This window comes from Leuresthes tenuis, unplaced genomic scaffold (assembly GCF_036924035.1).
Source record: "Leuresthes tenuis unplaced genomic scaffold, fLeuTen1.0.hap1 SCAF_17, whole genome shotgun sequence".
Taxonomy (NCBI): domain Eukaryota; kingdom Metazoa; phylum Chordata; class Actinopteri; order Atheriniformes; family Atherinopsidae; genus Leuresthes; species Leuresthes tenuis.
The window spans coordinates 6,449,621-6,465,778 of record NW_027325371.1 but is presented as its reverse complement, the minus strand read 5'-3'; the positions used below and the strand labels follow the sequence as shown (position 1 = coordinate 6,465,778).

Genomic DNA, 16,158 nt, shown 5'->3' with positions numbered 1-16,158 from the left:
CGTAACAGATATTGTGGTTCTCTGGGCAGGTTTAATTCAAACAACTTTTCCTTTAAAGGAAGCTTGACTCCAAAAAGTAAGTTAGAACTTAGTGAATCTGCTGTGTATACATTTACACTATCGCAAACACTCATGGTAACTAAAACTTCAGTTTTCACTGACACACCTGTCAAATGTGGAGTAGTTCTCCTGCCTTACTTTGTGTAGGGCAGCAGGCTACATTAACGGAGCACGTGCTGCGGAATATATTGCTACAAATTAGCGTTATGCTCAGCCAAAGAGGAGGCCTCATTGGCCCCAGTAGTTAACACATCTGCTCTAGTCATAGCTTATGGTTGTAGACATGCTTAAGTGACTTAATGTATCCTGCAGTCCTTCAACATTAAGCTCGAGCAGAAACAAAACCAAGTAAGAAGCGTTTTCTTCAGCAGCAGTGATAGATAAATCAGTCTCTGAGTTTAAAGTGACAGCTGTTCAGCATCTGGCATCAAAACACACATTTAGACTAATGCACATGAGGAATTTGTGCCCTTTTTAGCTTTGTTCAGTGATGAGAGAGAAAGATTTCAAGATTCAATGTTTGCTTGGCCTGACTCCTTTGGCTTAACTGCCTGAACAAGCAGGAGACGTACGCAGCAGAGGAAGACAGGGAAATGTCAAGAGAGATTAACGAAGCACATTCCACAGAGGTTACCCTTCAAAAGCAAGTTGGGAGGAGAGAGCAAAGGAAAAACAGACAGAGAGCAAACCAGAGAGAGCAGTGTGCTGTTAATCTACTTGTTTTCTGAATTATAAACAGATACTGATATATGTTTTCAGAGAGTCCAAAAACATCATTAAAGTTTTTTTGGTGATATTGAAATTTAAGTCTTTGCAGTAATGTAACGCAGATTAAAAGATTTTACTATTTGAGAAATATTGATTCTGCCCAGTTTATGAAGGTTTATTTAAACTGTCTGAAGAAGGTTAAAGCAACTTACAAAAGGCAGGTTTTACCTGTTACAGTTTGCATAACACTGGAAGGTAAGAGTGAAGTTAATGCCTAAAGCATAAAAAGTACCAATATTGTGACCTTCAAACTTCCTGGCACTCAGTATGGCCTCTCAATTCAAAATTTTCAACAAACGTGGAGTCTATTCTGGGTGAGAAAAATCTGTTTTCACACATATCAAATCACACAGGTTCTCAACTCAATTAACGGACTTTAGACGTTTTGTGAAATAAACTTAAAAGCACCCATCTGTTAAAATCAAGCCAATCAAACCAACATCCTGGCAGAGAGTGCAGTCTTTGCCAATTCTATGTCTCAAAGTCAAAATGATCCAAGGCAAATTCTGGGATAGAAAAAATAGAATGAAGGGTTTCACACACTTAGCGATATCCCAAAGATCCTCATTGGAATATATGGGCACCCATTTGACTCATATTTACACAGCGCCATGTGTAAACAAGACCCTTGATGAGAAAATCATGGATTGTTCTAAAATACTGACTTAAAAAAAACACACTCCTAAGAGTGGTTTCTTGAGATTGAAGCTTTCTTCTTTCTATCAATTCATCATGTCAAAGAAATCACTGAATTAAAAAAAAGAGCGAAAAAAGCTACCACCAAATACACTGATTTTGGTGGGATTCATATTTGTGTACTGTACTAATGTTATTCAGAGCAACTTATATTTGAGTTTAAACTGTTGTCTTAAGACTCTGATCTGAGAGACTTGTATGGAGTCATTACTGAATTCATGAGCTTTCACCAAAACAAAATCTTGTGGCACCAAAATGTCATAGAAATGGCCAAAACAGCTAATCTTTAACATTGACAATAGCTGCCATGACTACAATTGATGTGGAGGAGAATTTTAATCGAGTGCATTGCATCAACTCTGGAGAGCTTTTATTGATACTGTTCATGTTATATTTTTAGCTTTCAGCACACACATCTTCTGTTTTGGCTCAGTCTCACTGCTCTAGTAAGTGGTTGGTGAACACTGTGGACTTAACTTCCACAAAAGTAGCCAGAAATCTGAGGTAAAAGGAGTTATTCGGGAATTATATTGGCAAGGTAGCTAAATGAATGAGTTCTAATGTGCAGTAGATCATTGAATAAGTAACTGCCTGCCAAAAGCTTCAGTTATTCCAGGTGTAAGAAGATCTAGAGAAGTTTGTATTATGCCATTATCAGTACATGAGTCACAGCAGAAGACTACACTCATTTTAAGTGCAGAACTGTGAATAAAATATGTACAATGTGCCATATATGGGACATTACATGTTATTTAGTGGACTCTTTTACCTAAAGCCCCATGAAGAAGCAAATACATACGCATATATTTTTTAGTATCAGCGGTGGGAAACAAATCCCTGAGCCTGCTGCTTTCCTCTGTCGGTACTTTTTTGTGCTATCCAAGCTTAAATATTCCCTCTATGTCTTGACTTCAGTCTTATTACTTAATCAGTTTATGGCCAGAGCCATATTACAGTCCCTGGGAGTTTAAAATTATGCCAGTAATAAGCTTTCAGAAACAGAAAAAATAAAAGTTTAGAATCATAGATGCACTGAGGATGAATTAATGAGTGTTTTTAAAGAAAGTATTGACAGTCACGGGGTCAGTGAAAAGTGACTAAAAAAAATGATCTCCGTCAACTACCATCATACACAGTAGTTATTAGATATAAATAGTGTAGCCTATATCTCATCTCCTCCAAGAAAGAAGCCAATCCTCCAACTCCTTGAACCCTGTTGGCCCGGCTTATTGTTCTTCTCTCTCCTATCTTCACCTCTTTACTCTCCATTTGGCTCTTTTTTTCCTCAGAGGACAGAGGAATCAGATTAAAGCAGGACAAAGAAATGGTGGGACCAAAAGCGCTGAGAGTTAGGATTTGCATTAAATGAAAAGGAAGAGACATTAACCATTTAACAGATAGCTGGAAGACAAGGAAACAGACGGCTGCTGAGTGAAATTATTTAGGCCAGAGAGGACCGTCAACGAAGCGTGGACGATAATGAGAGCAAAGATGGATCCTCACAGACAGAGTGTTCATCAGCTGTGCATTACCTTCAGCATTAGCACGGAGGGTTCAAGGGTCACAGTTGCCCTGCTGGAGAATTAGCAGCTTGCACTCAGCTTTCACAGAGAAGGATGAACAGGCCTGTGATGGAGGAAGTGCTAACAACAACCCCAGAGAAGATCTCAAACAGGAGAAACAGGTTATCAACAAGTGGTTGATAATTAGAGGAGGATGAAATCTTTTTTACAGGTACACTTGGCTTTTTCATGATATATATCTTTCTTTTTTGAGAATATATTTTACAAGCATTCATTTCAAAGTAAGGCTACAACAGAGAACAGCAATAACAATCACTCACTAAGATGCTACAGATTTATCAATCGATTTATCAATGATTTTATTTATCTTAATTCAGCATTTTACTTTCCTTATTCATCTATTTCTTTGTAACAATGTATAGCTTATGTAATCTGCTAATATACTTTTAGTTTAGCTTTATTCTTGACAGACAGGCTTGCCACGTGGTTCATCTCTTTGGTCCAGATTTTTAACACGTCTGCTCTGAAGTAGCTCACGGATCATTGATTATTGGCCATACTCGCACACGTACTGCAATCCTTCAATATTCTAGACATTTTCTATAGGGGCTGCATTTCAGAACACAAGCATTCCAGGAAGACACTTATCTTTTTGTGGAGTTAACCCAGTGAATAAGTAGTGCTAAAACTGGACAATCTCCACATGAAATCATGAGCAAATATAGCAGGTGACTGTCTGGAGAATTTACAGCAGACATCATCCCTCATTCTGTACCAAGTACATCATGATACAGCAGCAAGGTCAGCTTTAAACATTGTTTCTGATGGACAGAATGACAGACATATGAAGTTGTACAATTTTTAGTTCAAGTGTTGTGGACCTGTCAGTATGATAAGCAGAGCTCATTTCAAAATCTTACTATCTATATTGGAATGACTTAATCCACTCCATGAAATCCTCACCATGTAAGATGATAATGAAAGCTCCTACAACCCTTCATGTGAAAAAAAAATGACAGGAAAGGGTACCCAGTGTGTTGAAATGTGATTAATCTGTATCAGCTGGGAGAGAAAAAGTGTTGATTGTTAATCTGTTGAAGATACTGCGGAGAAATGTCTCTATAATAATGAAAAGAGGGGCTCAAGCATACCTTGATTCCCATAATTTGCATAAAAATTAAAAAAAAAAAAAAATCTTTACAAGGCATCAACATCTAAGTACAGACTCACAGAGATAGAATTGTAATAGTTTGATACAGATGTTTTGTCTTAAAGGGGAAGTTTTTTTTTTTTAACCTTGGACCTTATCTCTGGCATAAAATACGTTCATGTACTCACCGATAACAGTTTGGTCAAAGTCGGTGTCCTTTGGATGCTATTTAGATCACTCAATCGATGCAAAGCTTATTTACTCAATGCTCTGTGACGGTCAGCTTTCTTCTTTCACACAGAGTTTGCTACTGTTAGTTTTTTTGCAACATTGCAGAACACTTATCAGATTTTGGCAATGTGGAGGACGACTTTGAGTACGACGGACGTCCTTACTGTTTTGAGCCAGAGTATATGGATGAGGAGCTCCTGGAAAGGAGGATGCAGCAGCGCGCGTTGATGACGTCATTCCAGTAAACGCTTGTGTAGAAAGCCCCCATAAGCCCCCGATAACAACAACAAGGCAGCTATGAACAAACAGTGCAATAGTACACATTCATTCATTCATTCGTCTTAAAGTATTGGTGAAATAAAGACAGATAATGCCTTATTTAGAGGGTGTATTGTCTCTGCCCTGTTCTCTCACGACTTTCAGCAAACTGTTATTGGTGAGTAGGTGAATGTATTTTATGCCAGAAATAAGGTCCATGTTTAAAAAACCAAACTTCCCCTTTAAGTTATGTAGCTATAATCCAACAAAAAGCACCTAAAGCATGTCTTTCACAATTCACCAACCCGTGAGACTTTTAACTTCTCTCGCTTTGCCACCCTTTTATAAATAAAAATGCTTTAGATGTCATTTGCTCGTCATTCTCTGAGGTATTCAAATGATAATTTTTTTCAAATATTTATCTCTCATAGTTGGTGCTGCTAATATGCCTTGAACAGCCATAAATATTTTCTTTGTGTGGTATTGTTGATCTTGTGGTATATTTTGGAACATACTAAAAGCATTTGCCAGACACTCAGGTCACTGCAAACTACCTAAATGGGAAGAAACAAGCAATAGAGAGTACAGAAGCTTATAGATTAGATATAAATTCAAACCCTGATAACATGAAAAAATACACATTCTGCATACCCATGCATAAATGAGGTAGCAGTGACCTTGAAGGTCTGCAAATTATTTTGTGGGAAATCATTTTACTGCACAAAGAAAGCTGCTTGAAGTAATGAAGGAAAATGTGCTCTGATTGCAGAGAGTCTCTCTCACCCCTTTGCAGTCTGACAGCTCTCGCCTGCAGGGTAGAGAGAGCTTTTTTTTATCCTAAAGCCAGCTTATGATGTTTTATCATTTTCAGGTTATGGTGTAAGGATAAAGGTTGTCAGTTCAAATGTGCATTACTAGTTTGACTTGTGACCAAAACATTTGCTTTGTTCATATACTGAGCAGGAAAGCTTCAACTAATTACTGAGACAGTAGGATTTGCATCAGCCATAGCTGTGCAAGTCGCCACACCACCTACAGTCATGTGAAAAAAAAGTGAATCCTCTTTCAATTCTAACTTTTATGTATCAGGACAAGATAAAAAAAAGAATATCTGGTCCTTACCAGGTTTTAAAAGGGGGAAACTATTTCAGATGAACAACAGCACATGACATGTTACACCATATCATTATTTATTTAACAAAAACTGAGAAAAAAGGCAGCGTTTCAAAAGCTAAGCTCACCCCATGATTCATCTGCTTGTGGAAACACCTTTGGCAGCAATAGCTTTAAGTAATCATTTTCTGTATGATGTTATCAGTCTCACATCATAGTGGAGGACTTTTGGCCCCAAACGTTGCTTCAGTTCATTGAGGTTTGCAGCAGTGGTTCATGCACAGCTCTCTTAAGGTCCCACCACAGCATTTCTATCGTCTGGACGTCTGGACTTTGACTGGATCATTGCAACACCTCGATTCTTTTCTTTTTCAGACATTCTGTTGTAGATCTGCTGCTGTGTTTGGGATCATTGTCCTGTTGGTGACCCAGTTTCAGCCAAGCTTTAGCTGTGGGACAGATGGCCTCACATTTGACTCTAGAATACTTTGGTATCCAGAGGAGTTCATGGTGGACTCAATGACTGCAATATGTCCAGGTCCTGTGGCTGCAGAACATGCCCAAATCATCAGCCCTCCACCACCAAATTTCTAACTTGAAATCCTACAATGATGTGCAGCATTTTCACTTCTAATGAATTAAATTGTGCAGATTATTATAACAGTTGAAAAATCCAAGAATATATCTCAGATTCATCTCTATCATTCTTTCCTCATTCATCCTAGTTTTATTAGTGTCATTACATGTGTATGTGCTGGGTAACAGGAGATGAAAGGATGTGCTCAGTGAAAGACACCAAATAGTCCTCACACCGTTCTACCATTTTCCACATCGAAAAAAAATTAAATAAACTTAAAAAGTGACAAGTTTCAGTAAGAGGTAGCAGCATTTTGGAGACAAGAGATTGAGATTTGAGCAGATATACTTTATTGTACTTTCATATAATGCTAAGAAGCTTTATTAGCATTTATGAGCTGTCTTTGATATGTAATTTTCCAGTTTTATTCCTTTCGGATTAGTGCGGCACTAGTGGGATGCCTCTGCAGCGGATACTTTTTGTATTTCAGATGTTTGATGTCTTTGGCAAAATGGTTGCATTATTGATCAAACACATGTGAAAGCAGCAGGGGGTTGCTTCCATGGTGATTTTATGACATTTATTCAATGGCTCAGTTGTCTGGCAGGATGAGGATTGTTTTTCAAAAACAAACCCTCCTTCTGTCTTCTGCTGTATAACATTGAGTAAGAAATCTAATCCTGCTAGCATTGACATCAACAGCTCTGAAAAACCGAGGACCAGAAAAATAACCGGACTTTTGGTGACGACCTTCCTCTCGCTTTCAATAAGACGTGGAATAGATGGTTCAGCAGGAACCTAAGGAAAGTTTTTTACTGCCTGGTGAGTCACAGATCCTCTCTTGGATTGAGGTGCTGACAGGGGCATTAAGAGATTGTGGTCTGAAAAACAAACCTTATCCAAAATAGAAGTGTTGCCTCCCCACCAGTGTGCCAGACTTAGTGTGCCGACCCAGATCTCAAGAAGGATGCCAAGGCCAAGCTGTGATATCTTAGACCCACTGTTAAGTAGACTCCTGGGATGGTCGTCAGCTCCAGTTGTGGCTTGTTGGTGGTGGTTTGGAGAGATGATAGCTGTCAAGATGATGTCCTCATCCATTTTTGTGGCTCAGCCTTTTAATATAATTTGCTGTCTTAATTGTACATCCCTGGCAAAGTAGGGCCCTGAGAACATTTTAAACATTTAAACATTTAAACATGGCCTCAATAAGGGGAACAGACTTGAGAAATTATTGAAATAGATTGTACAGGAGTGAATGCTGCCAAAGCTAAATAATTACTGTGCAGCTGCGTGCTTTAGTTTGTCTAGCAGACAGAAAGTCATTCCTAATCTGCCATCTCATTAGACACCCTTGAGCTTCTAAAGTAAACTATATTTGGGATCCTGGAACTTTGATGTACTTATCCTATCAAAAGCACATTTGTCTTGAGGCTGCCCCTTTCAGAAAATTTAAAGCTCAATTATTCCCCATGATCTCAGAAAAACTCACTTATATTTATCTCAGCCTCACTGTCTGTATAAACCTGGCTTATTTGGATCATGCAGCATTCCCTTGTTGAAATCTAATATTCTCTTGTGCCAGAGGCGGTCCCTACAGAAATCAAGAAGAGCTGCACCAAGCAGGGTTGCCTCAATGTGCGCTCCCTCAACAGGATCTTGTGAATGTGTGTTTATGGTCTTGAAATTAAACAGTTTAGCTCTTTGATGAATCAATAATCATTTCTGATCTCTATTTGTGGAGATTCAGAGTGTTTACCTGCTTGCAGCATGGTTCCTGAAACCCATCTGAAAGAATGTGTACACAACGCACAGCTGAAAAAATATACAGCATTTATATATTATATCTAGTATTTTAGATACACAGAGCAATAAACTAACCCCCTCAGTTATGTAAAGAAATGATTATCAGTTATTGTCTCTTGAGGATTCAGATCACAAGATGTGGCTCTTTACAGTTTGCTGAGTCTCAGCCTTTTAAAGCAGTGCTGGTGCAAACACTGCGCTGCTGGTGCTGTATGATATGAAATAATGAGGAAACAAAAATTAATTAACATAACTGTTGTTTCATTGCAGCAGCCGAAGGCGATAATGCTGCAGCAGCCCCTGCTGGTAAGTGCCTTCATGGCATTGAATCTGAACCTAGCTGTGCTCCAGGATCCTGTTTAAGTTTGAGTTATGCAGATAGTAACGAGCTACTGTGGGATCAGCTAGAGTGATTACTGAAAACATATATTCTGATATAGAAACTTCCTAATGTATTTTCTTGTTTCTCTCATTTTCAGACAAGAAGGGTGAGGAAAACACACTCATTGTCCTTATCATTCCAATCATCATGATCCTCAACACCCAAATAAAGTGTTTATTTCCACTCATTCAGAGAAGCCCGCAGAGGAGGAGGGTAAGATTTAAAGATGACACAAACACAGAAGCAGTAAACTTCTGTGGTAAAACGACTGAGCGTGGAGATGCATGATCCTCGCTGTGTTGCTGCTAATGCATCACACACAAAGTCACAAAAGCACACACACTGTAGGAGTGACTGCTCATTGTTTCTATAAACTCTTTAGCATCAAGAGTTCATTTTTAGCTCCATAAATTAAATCAGCTTTTAAAATCAGAGGCAGTGCAGAAGGTGTTTAATTTATGAGTAAGTCTCACACTGTATATAGGCAAACAGGCACTATGTGAGTCTGTCAGTGTATTTAACTTAACTATTTTAGTTCTGCTATACTTAATTCTGCTAATGCATACAGTGAATGCAAATTAATCTTTCACATTTGTCCTTCATCTACCATTGTAAAAAAAATTTAATGAGCAATGCTAAATCATGTGGGCGTAGACAACAGCTAAGGTCTTTAGACAGTACAATTCCCAGTTCAATTAAAGGCAGTTACAAAGATGAACAAAATGTAGCATGAACTTTGTGGGAATGGTTGATTAACCATATACTTCATTTTTATAGTTTCTTTTCCTTTTGGTTTGCCATCATATCAAAGAAAAAGATTGATCAGTTAATGTGTCAAGTGTCAATGTCATGTGTTTGTAATGTGGCATCAAACAATGCTTTCAGTATTTCTGCTTATATTTTAAAGACAGTCTGCAGCCACAGGACCTGTGCTGCCATGTTCCTGACCTGTGTCTTGAGTGTGCTCAAATGATTTCCCTTGTGATGAGAAAGACTGGCTGCTGCTTTCCTAAGCCACAAAAAAAATCACACATGGAAGTTAAAGCTTGTAATCGTGGCACAAGTAATCTTTTCCAACTATTTGTTGTGATGTTTGATTCACTGTAGAAGCACTTTGAGGTAGGTGGGCCTACATCTAATTTTAGTGCAAAGAAAACGAGTGTCCACGATCCAAATTCTTCCATCCTTCGTTTAAAGCCAATAGAACTTAATTAGTTTGTCTTTTTGAAATCATTTAATTTAGTTTCTCTGAGCCTGACATGTGGGACTGGTTAGCCTATAGGTAAATTAATGTAAATGCAGTCTTAGGTATTGTGCACCCCTGAGGTTTTTAAGCATTTTTTATGTTTTTCATTATAAAAATTGGAGACTAAATCTTCTGTTTCTATTTGTATCCGAGTTAGACTGGTACATGCAGCCTGCTCCCTTCATATCAGCCAACTCTAAAGCGGATTCCGGATTGCGCATTGAGAAGTATCGCATCGGAAAATTATGATGGAAATGCCATAATTCGAATTAAAATCCCCTGATTCGCACAAATGAAAATACCCTCACTAGCGCCGGGTTTTAGTTGGTTCGAAAGGGATGGAAACAGCTGTGTTCGCATCAAGTCTGAGGTTGTGCACTTTCACCCTGATCTCTGCTTGGGCAATTAAGGGCATTAAGTAACACCTCTAGCAGTCTTCTCCTCATGACAGCCCCTCTAATCGCCAGGACTAACTGGGCTGACAGCTCCAACACCACTTGCCCGATTCTTAATAAAGATTCAAGTCCTCTCTCCACGGTGATACACTCCGGGTCGGGAAGCCGGTAAAACGTTTACAGGCTGGTTGTCATGCCAATCTGCGGAAAACTCGCGAGAATTAAAAAACTCACCAAAGTCGTACTTTTGATGGAAACACACATGATTCAAATTTCTTTAAATGCGCATTTTCCAATGATTTGAAATCGCTTTTGGATGGAAACATGAGACAGAAAATCTACAGATTTGGGCTTGAAAGATCTCTCCAGACTTGATGTGTCATTCTGTAATTCTGATACAGACCTGGTTGACAATAAAATAAGGTTTCTGAAATGAAAATCGGGGACATTTTCAATGAGGCGGTGAAAAATGTGAAAAAAAAAACTCAAACAAACAAAAAAACCCTGCCAGTTCACACAAAATAAATAAGTTAATACACAACATACCATTTATCGCGGCCGCTGGTTTCCTTTTCTTTCCTTTTTGCCGCCTCTAGATTGTTGTTGTTGACGCTGCTGTGTTTATACGTCATACGACGTCTTCTTGAGCGACGTGATAAATGGCTACCGTAATAACTGGTGTTACTTTGAGTCTGCGCGCATTTCCCCCCAATTTAGTCTCAAAATCGGGGACATTTTCGGGGACAGCTTTGTCCAGGGACACTGAAAACGGGACTGTTCCCGGAAATCGGGGAAGTCTGGTCACCTTACAATAAAAGTTTCTGTGTTCGACCAACTCAGGTGAAAACTGAACAAACAGAAAAAGAGAAAAAAAATCACTGTAATTTACAACAGGATGTGGAAAAAAAAGCACTCAAAAAACAAAAGAATATCTACAACTGACCAGTAATTCTTGGTCGAAAGAGACCTTTTTATCAACATCTTTAACATGTCATTGATTGGTTTTCTTGACTTTTGTTGTTCTGTTGCCTTCAAATGCAACATTATTGCACCGCCCCTCTTCAAAACTCCTTATGCGCTTATTGATTACAATGCCAGCATGACATTGACACTTTAGCTTTTTAGAGTCAAATGGTGCTGCAGCTTCTGCATCAGTTCTACAACACTAAAGTACACCTCGTTTGCTTGTCTGTGAAGCCATCGGCTTTAAGTGATGTTTGATCCCCTGGGATAAGAACTGATTTGGAGTATTTTATCAACATTTCATGTAAGAGTAGCCCACTGTTCACTGTAGTATCTAATGGTAATCAAACATTAGTCAAAGTAGTTTACATAATTTTGTTCTCATTTCTTTTACTGAATTAAGTGAAACTGTTTACCAGTATGGAAGTCAAGACATGATAACAGCCAAGATTTTTCCCACCTTGTGCACTGAACTTGTGGACGTCATAAAGGATCTAATGCCAAGGTCAAACTTCCCATTTCTGTGGTTTATCAAATGCAGCGAAAATCTCAGGAACTGACTCACGATTGTGAGACCTGAAACTAAGACCTTCTGGGATCTAATTTGTTTTCTTCCCAATTCCTTATGTTCTTTTTCCATCTCGTCTTCACTTGTTCTTCTTGTTCTGATCCGGGTAGGGACAGATGATACATTTTAGATTAAACTGCATTGTTTCACAAAGCTGAAATGGTGGCTAAAAATCTGATACTGAAGAATACTCCCTGTTTTATCTGTGACACCAGAGGATCCTGAAAAACAGTAACATCATGTGAGTGAAAATGGACCGATGTTCAGGAAACCTCTTACCTGAACATCAATAACAGATTTTCAAAATGTAGACAGCATATATATTGACTCTTTTGTACCTAATCTAATGTTAGTAATTAAAATTCATGATGAAATCAATCTTTTCATACAATGCCATGCCAATGTGACACCATGAAACACTACTTAATCGTTAAACCTCAAATTAATTAATTGGTTTCTTAAGCATTCAGCTGCAGGCAGCTGATCCTGCAGATATATGACATTTGGATGCAGATACACACGTTGCATTTTATCAATGTAATATAGCTACATAAAGTCTTCAATAATTTATGATCAGTGAATCAATATTTAATTCCTATGAAAATCTGCAAAATCTCGTTTCCTTCTAAATTTAGTAAGTACCATAGTTTGTTTAATTCCCTGAAGTACTTGAAATACACTAAGTAGCTACAATGATCCTAAAACCGCTGATGTACAGTGGTGCTCGAATGGTTGTGCTCATTTGAGCACGTCTGATTTCTACTCCAGCTGTAATTAGTTATTAGAGTGTCAGTGTGTTTTTCAGCATGCTGTCGATTGCAAAATGATGCGGTTTTGAGAAACATTAGACAGATCGAGAACAGCAGATTATTCCTCCCACTTTAGCTCCCAAGTTGTCTGAAAAGTTTAACCTTTCAAATGTAATCCACAGGAGGATTATACATTCAGCTGAAAGTGTGAAACTAAGTGTGAGTTATTAATTTCCCCTCCGTACTTGTTCTGTTGCGACCAGTGTTTCAAGAATGCCTGTTGTCATTTCCATCTGATCTGGCCTGAAAAAATTCTGCTGCTTTGTTGGCCTGAATTCAGCCTTTATTTGACTGTAGTGCTGGCAGAACAACGTAGATCAGAGAAATTGACTCTGACCTATATGATGTAATGTTAGCGTTATCTTCTGATGATCAGGGCTACTGGGTCACAAAGCAAGTTATGGGTTTGGCTCCAGTTAGAGCTAAAATGTTGGATTTGATTTGATAGATATTCAGCTAAAGCAGCCCACATAGGAAGAGAACATGTACTCAGTGACGCTTGATGCAAGACAGTTTACTCCAGTGTTGTTATCTGTAGGTGGGGGCAGTACTGCAGATGTGAAGAAATGCATTATGCAATGGCTAGAGATGTAGCAACGTGTTCATGGCTTGTTAGCATCTTCCTTTTGAGTTCAATGATCTGAGACTAGTCAGAAACAAGCAAAACTAATTTCACATTTTTCACATGTGATGATTAGTATACATGACATATTAGCATGTCTGTAAGGTCCAATGGTCTGTTCACAATGTTTTATGTAATGCATTAAACCACAGCTAGATTGCTCAATGCATGGATGTGAATGCACCTTGGAAGGATTGAACAGCAATTGATATTTGAAAGCTGACACCAAATTCAGAGGTGGTCTTGGCCACATATGTCCACTTTCTCTCAGTAATCCAAATGCAAATGTGCCCGTACGCTGCGCTGAACTGCTAACACTGTTTATCTGCTGAAATTTCTAAACACTGGACATAAAAAGTACAATGTGGGCCAGAGTGGATCCACTTCACAGTCTAAAATCTGACAGCCATCAGAATTCAACCCCTTTTTTGGGCTAATTTATTCAATTAAAAACATCATAGAACTTGGTTAAAATTTTTTTGTTTGTTTATATTGGGCAGATATATTCAGCATTTAGTAATAAGGAGTAGAAACAGATTGAGGCATGATTTTAGAAGTTAATTCAACAGTGTGTACCTTAAAAGAGGATCCTTAAAGTTAGTATACAGGGTCCCTTCATACAAATGTCAGTCCTGGTGCAGGCAGGATAATCAATATATGACATGAAACCAAGACAGTGGCCCCCAAATAGCCCAATTCAACATGATATGATGAGGAGGGAAGATTTGATTATAACTAGTAATTTGTGGTGCATGATAGGAGGCATTCTTGCTGCACCTTCACCTTCCACGCATTGATGTTGATGATCTTATATCTCCAGCACCTTTAGCATCTGTTGTGGCATCTGTTATTGTGACATTCCTCAGAGTGAACGATCTATGATGAGAGCAGTAACTTTGTGTGATTTTTGAAAAACAAAAACAAAACCCAGTACACATGCTGTAGGAGGTGAGCACTGTCCTGGCCAGACAGTTTTGTGTATGTGTTTGTGTACATCTTGTAGCTTTATTCATCTGTTAAAGTTAAAGTTTATTTATGTAGAATTATCAACATAACTAATGTCAAGATTTTGTAGGTGCACTTTGCTTTTGTGTGGAATGCTTGCAGAACATTATATCTGCATTATCACTCATTTGTTTTGTTTTATCTGCTTAATCTGTGCTTATTCTCCATTAACAGATGTCCAGCCTACTGTAGGTAAGCGCTTTGCTTTGTCATTATTAGTGTGAGCGTGTGGGAGTGTATATGTTTGTGTGTGGAAGTACACAGCTCCGGCCTGACTGAAGATATTGTGGTTGTCTCAGTGAATAGGCTTACACAGTGCATTGTCTTTAATCTGATCTTTGTTGAACATCTTTTTCATTCATACTTACACACACCCACACACACATCTATGCAGAGTGAGCAGAACAGAGCGGTATTGTAGGAAATGTTTTAACCCCTCATTGTCTACTAAACTGATTTCCATGTACAAACTGTCTCTTTTCATTTAGCCAACAATGAGCCTAGGGATGGTAAGGAAACAACACAACACAGTATATCTGAGCCTGCCTGTACTTTCTTTTTTTGTGCTTGCTTTGTGTCAACCACTTTTTGAATTAGTAGACCTCAGGCTAAATCGCTTCCTCCCAGAAGCCTGAGATTGCTCTGGTGACGGCCATCATTGCTTCTTAAGATAAAAACAATTCTTTCATCAAATGATGAAAAGGTCTATTTCTCTCTCCGGGAATATTGCCTTGATCATTTCTGGACATTGTGTGTTATATTAATCACAACAATAACAATTTATGTAGCAAACAAAAGTGACAAAATGCCTCAGAAAATAGATAAAGGAACCAATATCAAAAGTATGAAAACGATGAAAAGACACAATTGAAGTCATAGCAAATTATTCTGATAAACTGTCAGATGAAAGGAGGGAGTGGTTATAAAAAGTATAAAACATATAAATATAACAGATAACAGTTAAGATTATCATGGCTGACAATTAAAAGACATTTCAACGTGAGATTGCTTCCACCAAAGCATCCGAACAAACATTTGAGTGTTGTATAAGTGAAATGAACTCATAAAAAGTTATATATCCTACCTCTATGTCTGGTGGATATATGTTGTCTCTGTATGTGTGATGTGTGCGAAGAATATTACATTGCAATAATTATAGTTGTATATAAAAAATGTTCTAAAAAGTTATTTTTAATCAATTTTTAAAGCCTTTTTTTAAATTGATAAATAATAATAACAATGACAATAATAATGATAACCAAGACTCTTTCAGCCGATATTTAGTCGGGCAGCATTGCACCGGATTGCTTTTATCTTTCGGCAGGTATACAGTTAATGATATTAGGTACAATTGGATGAAAAATGGTGTTCATTAAGTGAATTTAATATTCAGCGAATTGAGCCGTTCCAGAGGTGTTTTCAGACATTTCCTTGTTTCAGCGGGATAACATTATTTATCAAATGAAGCATGAATCTGTTTCGTGATGTGGATACAACATTGTTAAGGACTTGTTAAGAGGCAGTTTCCTCACAGAGGCCAAACCACAAAGGTAAAAAGAGAGCGTTGGCCATTTTTTATAGTGTTAAAATGAGAAAGGTGGGAGTGTCGTCACTCTACATGACCGAGAAAATTGAGGAAGAGTTTGTTTTCTGAAATATAGTTAGTATTGCAAAAGTTTGAGTAGAAGATATCTCACTGCATGGCAACAAGGAACTAAGACATGGATATAAAACAGTATTGCCACATCCTGGTATTACTAATCCCGTGGCCATGATTCAATAATGTTATGCAGTGTTCTAGCTTTTGAACCTGATGTGACATGAGCCTCTATCATGCCTATTACCTCCAAATGTAACCTCATGAAGTTCTCATAAATCACATTTCAGCAAAATAATGCCTTACATTTTGGGAGCCACTGAAAATTGACTTGTTCTGTTGTTTGGGAGAAAACGTGTTGAGTTGTGAAGCGTTTAGAAGGACTGACACTT

At 38.1% G+C, this 16,158-nt stretch overlaps 1 protein-coding gene across 2 annotated transcripts in view; it reads left to right on the top strand.

The window, feature by feature from the left end:
- Positions 1-16,158, top strand: part of mybpc2a (myosin binding protein Ca) — a 58,736-nt gene that overhangs the window by 8,748 nt on the left and 33,830 nt on the right. Inside the window, exon 1 of one of the 2 annotated variants that reach the window (XM_072368813.1) lies at positions 14,661-14,678. The exons of the other annotated variant lie outside the window; for it this stretch is intronic. The gene's annotated coding sequence lies outside the window, so the exon portion shown is untranslated. Of the gene's footprint in view, positions 1-14,660; positions 14,679-16,158 lie in introns of those variants that run through there. 2 annotated transcript variants of the gene reach the window in all.